Raw genomic sequence first — 11,051 nt, 5'->3', positions numbered from 1 at the left:
TGCGTTACAATAAAGCACAGTGTTCGATAGCGCAACGTGACGACACAGAGTTGAGCAGACAAGGCTCCATACGTGTTGTGTGTAGCGACGTCCTGTCGTCTGCTAGGTCCCATTGAGATACAAAGGTCTCTTCTTGTTGAAACCTCTTTCCCGAAAACTTTGCTGGTCTCCTTATCCAGTTGACGGCGCAACAGGTAGTTACTGTCGTGGAAAAAGACGAGAGCGACGAAAAAGTACGATATACCAAGATGAAAACTGAAAAACCGCGCTGATGTTCCACTTCGTGCACTGTCAAAGGTTGACTTTCGGACGAAGCCGCTTACTTTAAATTGGTTTTCTGAGGAAAAGAGGTGGTGCAGTAATTCTCCCGCATCTCGATGGACACCCGAACCGCGCCGTAAGGGAAGGTAGGACGGTGGGAGCGAAACAAGAAAGAGGTGCCGTAGTGGAGAGCTCCGGAATGGCGCCTTCACTTTCGAGCGTCCGATGCGCCATTCAGCCCCCTGGTGGAGATGAGTGGAGGCCACACCTAGAAATGCCTGCTTCTGCCCTCCTTTCGTTGCACTGCTGCACTCGGCATAGCAGAGAGTAAGAACGAGGCGATTCAATGCGCTTTCTTTCACCGTTCCTCGCCATTACATGGACCGCACAGCAGTGGCTTGATTCTTCATCGCCACTCTCGAAGGTGAAGCGTTCCCGTGGCGTCTGCGTTCCTGTCGGACGTACTCTGTGCAGTCTTGTATTCACGCATAACTATAAAATATTACTCGATATTTCCCCGCAAAAGTAAATTTTATTGCTTGAAAAACTTGCTTTCTGACAAAATGCGTTTTTTTTAATACGCAAAACGCCACCAGGCGGTGTTAGGTCGGACCACATGGACATCGGTACATCGCCATTGTGTGTTCATGGGTTCTAGTCTCTGCCTGGAAGAGTCTCTGCCTGGAAGAGTACCTGGAAGAGTATTTTAGGCTATATTTGCTGCTCGATAACTGCTTATAGCAGCTTAGTAGCCTAAAATAACTGCCACGGTGAGTTTTGCACTCCATTTGCTTGCTTTTCATCCTTATTGGTTGCGCGTCCCACAATCTGCCCCAAGCGCTGCGCACTAGTCTTAAGCACGGAACCACGCTGTACTCCCGCGACCGCAAATCTTGGAGAGAACCGGACCTTCAAAAGCAGTTAACGTGGTTAAGTTTATGTCCCGAGATTTCAAGAGCTCAACGGATGCCGGCAGTCTGCCGACCTCGGGTAATATTTTTCTTCCGGTAAGGGCCATGGTCTACATCTTTTATGGCAAGACCTGCACGGGTTCAAGACCTGCCCAGCGCCACCGATGAAAAGAAGGGGCAGCAGCGGCGACGCTGGTAGTGTAATAAAAAGTGCACGTTTATAGTTTTATCCCATTTGCGCCCGAATTAGGTGAACTTAGTTGAAAAGATATCTAATGTCTGTCTTTAAAAACTCAAAATGGCTGAACTCAGCTGCTCGCATAGGTGGTATGCCGCGCCGCGGCGCTGCAGTGCGCCGCCGCCTAGGGTGCCTCGATGCCAGCGCTGAACGGCGGCGCTGGCATCGAGGCGCCCGACCGCCGCCGGCCGCCATTATTGACGTGGACGTAGCCATGACAGACGACCTCCTGCTCCGCAAGCATGTTTTCTTCGCGTGTCGCACTGCCGCTTGGTATCCGCTTGCATCGGAGATTCGGCAAGTAGACGCCGGGCGCAATAGCCGCGCGAAACTACGTAGTAAACGAATGCCACTTTGATTCGGCAGCTGCGCTTGTTAGCGCTGCTCGAGCCTGTCGAGGAAAAAGGCGCAGCGACGACAGTTGGTCGCGGGTTTGGTTCCCCTCGATTCTGGGATAGAAGCTCGGATACTGGTCAATGACAGCAGCGCTTCCGTGAAACCGGAGAGCTGCATGTCGTTCAAGCACATTCGCGCGGAAGAGATCGGTGTCCCGGCGGCACCAGATAGCTGCGACGCGTCTGCGGTGCTCCTTACATAACTGTAGACTGCGTATCTGCGCCGAACCGTTGATTGCTTCAATGTTGCTTAAATGTTGAATGAAAGGATGTGACCTCGTGCTTTCTTTGACCTTGAAATGAATTCTTGGGCATGCACTCCGTTTTAAAGCGTTAGCTCTAATGGTCGCGTTTCTAAAGGTCGTGTTAGCATGAAACACAAGATCATTCAAGTGGGACCAGTGGGTGGTACCATTGGTACACAGATTGAGGACCACCTAATTGGCGTAGAATGTTCGGAGTGGTATCGAACGATTCAGCGCGTTACGGAGCGTAAGATTACTAGTCTAATCAAAGCGTAGCATGTCACACGGATTCGCACCGACGACCTTTGGTTCCCCAAACCGTGACTTCTTGAAACTTCAAACGTCCGTTACGGCCAAACTAATTGGCGTAGGCCATTGTAACTGGTGTCAAACGATTTGTCTTCTTGCGCTGTACAAGTCGGCATCAAAAAGTAGATATCCGGACATAACGAAAAATTTGTACCGGACCCTACCAAAACCGCGCACTCATGTTTGCATCGTGCGCTGTGTTGTCAGATGCCGTCACGAAAAAGAGACACGACACTGACGAAGTGCGGACTATCAAGCGTCAGCTAGCAGGTACACTCGTGGCGAAATTTGTCAACACGGCGCGGACAGTGCAAACGTGAGCAACTACCTAGCCCAGTTTGCTGTCTTATCAGCTGCCGTTGTGACAATCCACGATCACCTTTGTGCAAAAGAACAACTGCACCAGAATGGTAACAGGACTTCCCAAGTCCGGTCATGTGTATACGTTGTGCGCTGTGGATTCCCACACAAGACATAATTCATCGGCGCCTTTTGTCAGAGATTTACCCGGTGTGCTCATGCATCGCAGACGCCGTAGCGAGAGGCCGGATCGCCGATCACTTCCCGGCGAATGTGTCAACTAAATGCAGCTCTCTGGTTTCACGGACACGCTTCTGTCATTGACCACTATCTGAGCTTCGATCCCAGAATCTTGGTTTTATGGGGCTTTAACGTCCAAAAGCGACCCACCTCTCCCTCGTTGCTCTCGTTCAGAACCCCTGCTGGATTGTGTGCCCTTGAAACTGGGACGCTGCCGGGATGGACACACGGATGTTTTGCGCTCCCGAAACGTTCTTTGGCTAACGAGTACGGTTTAGTTCTATGAGGGACGCGGTAGTGAAGGGCTCCGGTAATTTCGACCACCTGGAGTTCCTTAACGTGCACTGACGTCGCACAGTACACGGGCCTCTGTAGAATTTCGCCTCCATAGAAATTCGACCGCCACGGCCGTGATCGAACCCGCGTCCCGGCTCTAGGGGAACCAAACCAGCGACCAACTTTCGCCGCTGCGCCTGTTTTGTTGGCCGGCTCGAGCAGCGCTGACAAGCGCAGTTGCTCAATCGTAGTGGCGTTCGTTTACGCCGTCGTTTCGTGCGGCTGCAGCGCCCAACGACTACCGGCCGAATCTCCGATGCACACTGATTTGAAGCGGCAGTGCGACGCGCGAAGAAAATTGAGTTCGTCAACTACGCGCACCTCAATCATGATTCCGAAGTACACATGGCGCGGAGAGGTGTGTAATGCAGTGCGTATTAAACTGCTGTACCTTAATTCTGTCCTGCAGTCTACGCTGTAAGTAGCAATGAACTAGAATCCCTCGGAAACCTACAGCTGCTACAGCACACGAAACGAAACTTTCCTAAGTTCTATGGCATACGTCTGCATATTTCAATGTTTAGAACAATAAAAGAATTAAGTGCAATGCTTAAGCACCTTCAACGTTTACAGTTTTAGAGGTTTATTTTTAATGTGTTCTGTGTTGCTATATTGAAAATGATCGCTTAATTTTCAACACCACGAACCACAAATAAGTACAGGCAACTATGGGAGTAACAAGCTCATGGAGGAAGGGAAAAAAAGAGGAGAGGCCCTCAGGGCTGTGGCATGTTGCAAGTTGCGCGTCCGCGCCGAGGGTGGCCCCATGGTCGAAACGATTGCAGCGATCCTGGTATCGGCGGTAAACGCAGCTACAGTTAAGCCTAATAAAAGTGAAATTTTTCGACCACTATCAATAATAAAAACATGCTTATGAACTAAATTATAACCAGCCATAGGTATTAAAAATAAGATATCAAAGAAATTAGTTGCGAAGATGACGACGCGGGTAACGCGGCAGCAGACGACAAGCAGACGACGCTCGGTCAGCCGCGCAAGCGAAAACGGCGACGTCGGCGACATTCGCACTGCAGCAGCGTCATTGGCGTCATGTCGAGTCACACAGTGAGCTTTTCTTGGAGTCTTTATACTAAGAACTAGCACTGCAGCATATTGTGTTGTCCCTAGCCCGGACGCACTGTGATTTCTTCTACACAAGTCAAAGGTTGAATATGTTCGCTGCCTTTCTCTGCGTGTGTTTATTCATAGCCACAGACTGATGCGTTTCAATACATGTCAGATGTTTTGCTTCCCTGCTATTTACCTAAATCTCTTACAAAGTCGCGTACAAACCTATATTCAGTCATGCAGCATTTTATTATCTATACTGTACCTACCTCTATACCTTTTTTTTTATCCCCTATATATTCTCTGTGCGCTCATGTCTTCTAGGTTTACATAATGGTGTTTTTTTATTTTGATTTTTAGGATGCCTGTTACTGATACTGCAATGTCACTGATGCCTAAAATCACTTTTTGAACATCGATTGTCACTGCTGATGTTCTTTTAATAAATTGTTTTTTGTGCAAAACCATTTACGCTTTTCGTTCTCGAGCGAGCGCAGCACAAAAATTGCTTTTGTGATTCTTTAGAAAGTCTTTCAAATTTACTCATTAAAATGTAATGAGTTTCTTTTAGATCTGTATGGAATTTTTGTCCAGAGTCTCAATAACTAATTGGCCACCACATTGTTATACGAACACGGCTAACGTCCTTTAAAAGAAAAACTGTAATGAGTTGCTTTAGAAACTTCTTGAGGAGTCTCTTTAGAAACCCTTTTGAGCGCACTCATTTGATTGTAATGTGCTGCTTTTGAATCTGTATAGAATTTGGCTACAGTGTTTCAATAACTAATTGGCCACCGCATTGCTATAGAAATGTGGCTAATGTCCTTTAAAAGAAATACTGTAATGACTTGCTTTAGAAACTCCTTGAGAAATTGTTTAGAAATTCTTTTGAGTGTACTCATTTCATTGTAATGTGCTGCTTTTGAATTTGTATAGAATTTGGGTACAGTGTTTCAATAACTAATTGGCCACCGCATTGTTATAGGAACACGGCTAACATCCTTTAAAAGAAATACTGTAACAACTTTCTTTTGAAACTAGTTATATGAATTTTATGTAAATCCATTGGAATGCATTTATTTCATTGAAATGTGATGCTTTTGACACTGTATAAGATCTGAGTAATGAGTTCCAATAACTAATTGGCCACCACATTCCTATAGAAGCCCAGCATGTACAATGTAACATATATGATGTAACCACTGATTGCTGTAAGCATGCAAGTACTCATACAGAGCAATAGCACACGACATACAATCAACTAACTTTATTTCACTTAGCAACTTTTACAGCGGCTTATGGAATTGAACGTTTGCAGCTCCAGGCGAGCCTTAGTAATTAGCAGCATTTATGATGAAACTTATAGGAGACATGGCACACGAACAGTACGAGCACATTTTATTTTGAGACAATCAAGTAATTTTAGATTCATTTTCTGCGCCACATGTGCAAAGATCACACCTCAAAGAGAGTATGTTTTCACGAAAAAAAAGTGGAGTAGCGACTCAAACAAATACTGCCTAGCCTTCTGCCTTCAATAGCTCTGAGTATATGCCTGCCTTAACTTTATTCACTTATGCCCTACATAAGGTACACAATGCTAGTCGGAGCCACAGCAAAAGGCTAGCTGCATGTTCATTCTGTGAGAATTAAAAGTTAGAAAACACTGTATATCTTTACGTAGTATTCTGAAAGGATATCATTTACAGCTGTCTCAAGGATTGCGTGCACAACAGAGTGAACATGATGGAGTCACAATTGTTTTGAAGAGGACACGTGAGATCTACTGTCCAGAATTAAACTGCCTCTTGTTAAAACAGTACACGCACCTAATTTTGGTGGCATGCTTTCTTCTCCACAGTAATGTGGAAGACACTACTATGCATGGATCACCGGGTGGTATTCAGCTGCAAACTATAAATAATTTATAATTGAATTTTTCTCTCATGCTGTTTCGGTTTCAACAGCCGAACAAGGAATGTAACGTTAACGTGCCCTTATAGGTCACATGAGGCATGAAAAAACAGCAAATTGCTGCTTCTTCATTTGTTGTCATTCCGGCTGTTGAGGCTGCTTGGCTTTAGCATTGTAGCAAATTAAAAGGACAAAGTAGTGATTATATCACAGTTTCTTCATGTCTCGCGAGACCTGTAAGCACACTTTGATGTCACAGTCATCGTTCGGCTGTTGAAACCAAAACAGCATGAGAAAGAAATTCAACTGTAAATCATTTAGCGGGCATACTAGAATACCACATAATAATCCATGCCTTACGAATCATTACAAAGCAGAAAACACGCACCCAAAAGTTAGGTGTCAGTACTCCTTTGAGCAGGAATAAATTCTTAATTCAAGCAAGACGCAAAGTACAAGAATCACAAAACAAAGAGTACATTATTCATTTCTTCTCTAGATGACTAAAAATTGTCCCATGAGGATGCAAATTTCAAGGAGTACTTTATGTCTGACATTGAGCAATAATGAACCATATAGCCATCCTGCATATTACCGTTTGCTACAAGGGAGCGCCTTTGTTGGCATTTTAATTCAGACTGGTTTGCACTACTCGCTATTAACCACAAAAAAGCTGTACATCAAATCTCTGACTGTGCCAACAAAAGAACTGGTTTCTTTCATTACATATATGTAACTTGTGTTTTCCTACATTGCTTCACATGTACAAATTGATCCAGCCATAGGGAATACAGGGCGGCCAGAATAGGATGCTTGAAAGTTGGCTGCTCAATAATCCTTGTTAGGTGACAACATAAGCTGTGAATGTCATCTGTTACAGCCCCCTTCCTTCACTCAACTGCTGCTGTCCACAGGCAACTAATACTATACCTATGCATATGCTTTCCTGAGCTGAGTTTAAGTGTTGCCTGGATTCACAACGGTCAGCTTGCCCAACAATCTAAGAGACCATCATAAGCAGGCTGCAAAATTCACTGCTAAAGAAAACTATGATATGCTGCAGTAATCAAGTGAACTGAACAAAATGAAAAATGAGAAGAAAAGCTACATTCGGTTTAGAGGAGAAACAAATATTTCGAAAACCAATCTATTTCATTCCTTTGTAGTAAATAGTAAGGAGGATAAATGTCCTGGGATATTAACAACAAACTCAAAGCACACATTTAAAATATGCAAATGCTTGATACAAGATCTGACTTCCTAACTATGCTGGTATAGACATATTTAGTTTAGAATTCATATCTTTTGAGTGCATTATTCTGAAAATAAAAATTGGTCAAAAGGAGGCAGCTGTTGGTTCATATCGGCACTTCCATCTATTCTTTGGATGTGACCTTTATTGTGCATATCCCACAGTACAATAATTCAATTGCATAGATACCAGCATTTGCATTCATAAACTGTGCTGATCACTTGCAGTAAGCCAATGATGTGACATGGCCAGTAGATTATTAGGTGCATCATTCTTGTCTGCGCAGAGACGAGGAGGTGTCAGGTAGGCACCACCCATGCTTGCCAGTCTGAAGTACCCAGATGTCTGCATATAGGCCAAAGAAAAAAAATCAGTCAGTGAGACCTAGCACACAACTGCTTTCACACTAATGCAAACAAAAGCATCAATCAGATCAGAATCTACAAGCAGTAGTACTTTAGTGATCTAGCTTTGAAGAGTACTAACAGCACAATACAGAAAGTATGATTTCAAAATAAATGGCATGTACACTTCGAAAAGAACTATAAACACCACCCAGCTGTGACTGATACTGCTGCCAAACTAGAACATTTCATAAGAATGAATTTTTTATTTTTTTATTTACAAATACTGCGGTCTTGAACTACAAGACCATCGCAGGTGGGTACATGATTTGTGTAATACCCAAGGACAATGAAAAGGAAATACAGCAGACAAGGCGTCACAGCAACGAAATTAGTACATCACACTGTACTGTATCAAATTCACAACCTCAGAATATATATACTGCAGTCATAGAGCCAAGTATATAATTCAGTAAATCTAAACAAATTACTCATCTATTACATAACTATTACATTAGCCTGTAACAGTATTCATCTAATACAGAATATTTATTGGCACTATAATGCAGTGACAATCACAATCACTCTTTTTTAGAGAACTAATTCACCTGTCTTCTGTGTTTTACAAGTGACTGATTAATTTCAGTAAGTAAATTAGGTGCAGTGAAAACTGAGAACAGCTGTCACTCAACCTCAGTAGCTCACAGGCAGCACAAAGCGTCTACATCTGAGTCTCTCGGAATGGCTACTCAAACACAGTAATTGCACTCACTAAACATCTGACAAGATGGTGATGCCGACGACCCCCTCATTAAGCAAAGGGATGGATTCTGATCCTGCTGCATTTAGAAAACTTTTCACTTCCCTGCTCCACTAATGCTGGATTGACACTGCTGAAATAGTTGTAGACAGATAGCAAGTGCGTTACAACGTCACATAACTATTTTAAACTGCTAGCCAGTATAATCCATTGCATCCATATAAATTACTCCATTCAGTTACATAAATTAAAAACTCACGATATCTCTAGCACTCGGTAGCGAGATCAATAAAGCTATATTCCAGTTGCTGCAGAAAAGCAGTGAGATTACAGCCAGGCAAATGAATCAGCACCAATACCACAGACATAACAAAACACAATATAAAATAATAAGCTTTTTACGGCATGACACTACAGTTCAAGTGGGAACATCTCGGCTAAATCCAGGTCTCAGTACTTCTCTCTTTGATAAACTCTGGAGAAACCGCATGCGTCACCATAAATTCCTTGGAAATAAAATTATTTCAAAGCATAGTCGAAAACATTATGCGCAGTTTGCGATGGTACAGCCGTAAGTGTGCAATTCAATTTTGCACCAGTTCGAAGTATGCTTGAAATGCCAAAAAAAAAAAACCAAAGCCAGTGCCCACAAACACTCTCTATGAGCGAATAACGCCGGAAAGTGATTACTTAAAGTTATTTTCGCGGCGAAACTCATCGGCAACATTCCTCTTGCATTTGACGTGCGCAACTCTAGTCGGTTGTAGCTACATCGTCATTCCACTTCTAAGCACTGAACGGCCTCAGTACTGTGAGCATTTCTAACGTGGACTCGGCAGACCATGTTTTGTGCAGCTTGGAATTATAAACTGTACACACGCACACATACAACACGAAAAACTAAACGCCGGGAACTACTGCCACTGAGAAGCATACGTCGTTCCAACACAGTGCTTTCCGCTCGTTGGTCCCAATCATCGCAATAATGAGCACAACGGTATCACGAGAGTAAAAAAACATGCAACTGTACTCCATGTAACAACTTCGTCGCTGCGGAGAGGAAGTTATAGGCGCGAAGCGACGGTTTCCGTGGCTCTGTGACAGGTTCGCGGTCACGTGCAAACAGCGCACTTGCGGAAGCCGTTGCATCGAACTCAAACTTCTACTGCACTCCGAAGAAGTTGTCAGAAAACACCCAGCAGCATTTACAGCACTTCACGCACCCCAGTACAACATTTTGGAAGATAATTTCAAGAACTGTACTCACATTCGTAAGCAATCACACAAGGTCGTTCGTTCTTCCACGTTGATGCCGGCGTTGTCACGGCGTGGTGCAGGGCGCAATACGACGTCCAATATCTTGAGAACTTCAGGTGCTTCAGAAGGTCTTTCGAAGCGCGCAGGTCACGCACCAATTTTGTAGCACATTCGAAAACCACAGCATGTAAACACCACACAAGGCGCAACAGCAACAAAAAAAAAAACTACGCCCGCAACGCCACCCGGCCGGCCGGCAACAAAAAGAACATGGCGCCGCTGCTAGGCCACCCTACCGCTGCTGACGACTTTGGGATTGGACTGGATTGGCTTCGGTGTGACTTTTTTTTTTTTGCCGCTGCTCCTGGAGGGAGTTTCGGTTTCCTTGGGAGAGCCGGTAACTCTGGGGTGCGAAATTCATTCTGTGCGGCAGGACTCATAATTAGAAGTGCTGGCATTTCTACCAACGTGGTTTTAGACGCTTCTCCCTCCCTTGAGAACGCAACGCCTGGTCCAGCGTCCTTGAGTCGAGGATCGACTATCAGACTGCGCGGTAGGCGTCCGCATGAAGCGCGCGCACATCTGCACGGACTAGAAAAGCCAGCATTGCACCTAACATAGAGTTAATATGCACCTAACGAAAAAATTAATAGAGTATGGTAAATCCAAGGGCAGCACATCTTTCAAACTTGGGTATAAAAAACTTTTTCTGGGTGGAAAATGCTTCACATATGACGAGAATCGGGGTACTATCCGCGAAATCAGTAATTCCTCTGAAGGCACAACTGAAGACACAGTTGAAAACACTACTGAAAACTCAAGCGAGGCTCATGACCGACCTCTCCGGTCTGGTCGCGCGCGATCGAAAAGATAGGACCACGAGAGGGGAGGCGCTTCGAAAAGCTTCGACTACTCTCTCCTGTACTCGAACATTCGTAGTCTTTATCCCAAAAAGGATGAGTTATGCGCTATGATCGATGACTGCAACGCTGATATCATTGTATTAACAGAAACTTGGCTAATAGCAAAATAACGAATAATGAATTGTTTAAATGTGAAAAGCGGTATGTTGTCTTCCGGAGTGACCGAACAGGCAGAGTTGGTGGCGGTGTCCTAATTGCTATTAATGAGTGTATTGACTGCTTTCTAGTACCTATTGCTACGAATTTAGAGCTAATCTGGTGCTGCATAAATCTTAATTTAAAAAAAGTAATCCTAGGT

At 44.3% G+C, this 11,051-nt stretch overlaps 1 protein-coding gene and 1 long non-coding RNA gene across 3 annotated transcripts in view; one reads left to right on the top strand and one right to left on the bottom strand.

Moving 5' to 3' along the window:
• The first annotated feature begins 892 nt into the window (after window positions 1–892).
• LOC149353274 (superkiller complex protein 2-like) overlaps window positions 893–11,051 on the top strand; it is a 103,193-nt gene continuing 93,034 nt past the window's right edge. For both annotated transcript variants that reach the window (XM_089582443.1, XM_089582442.1), the window contains exon 1: window positions 893–1,031. The gene's annotated coding sequence lies outside the window, so the exon portion shown is untranslated. The remainder of the gene's footprint in view (window positions 1,032–11,051) is intronic.
• On the bottom strand, window positions 5,556–10,113 carry LOC149353275 (uncharacterized). Its single transcript, XR_016290949.1, has 2 exons — window positions 9,841–10,113; window positions 5,556–7,814 (listed from the first exon to the last, which is right to left on the bottom strand). It is a non-coding gene; the product is annotated as an uncharacterized LOC149353275 (long non-coding RNA).

This window comes from Amblyomma mixtum, chromosome 3 (assembly GCF_055824585.1).
Source record: "Amblyomma mixtum isolate Tamu chromosome 3, ASM5582458v1, whole genome shotgun sequence".
NCBI lineage: Eukaryota > Metazoa > Arthropoda > Arachnida > Ixodida > Ixodidae > Amblyomma > Amblyomma mixtum.
This window is presented reverse-complemented; position numbering and strand designations above follow the sequence as displayed.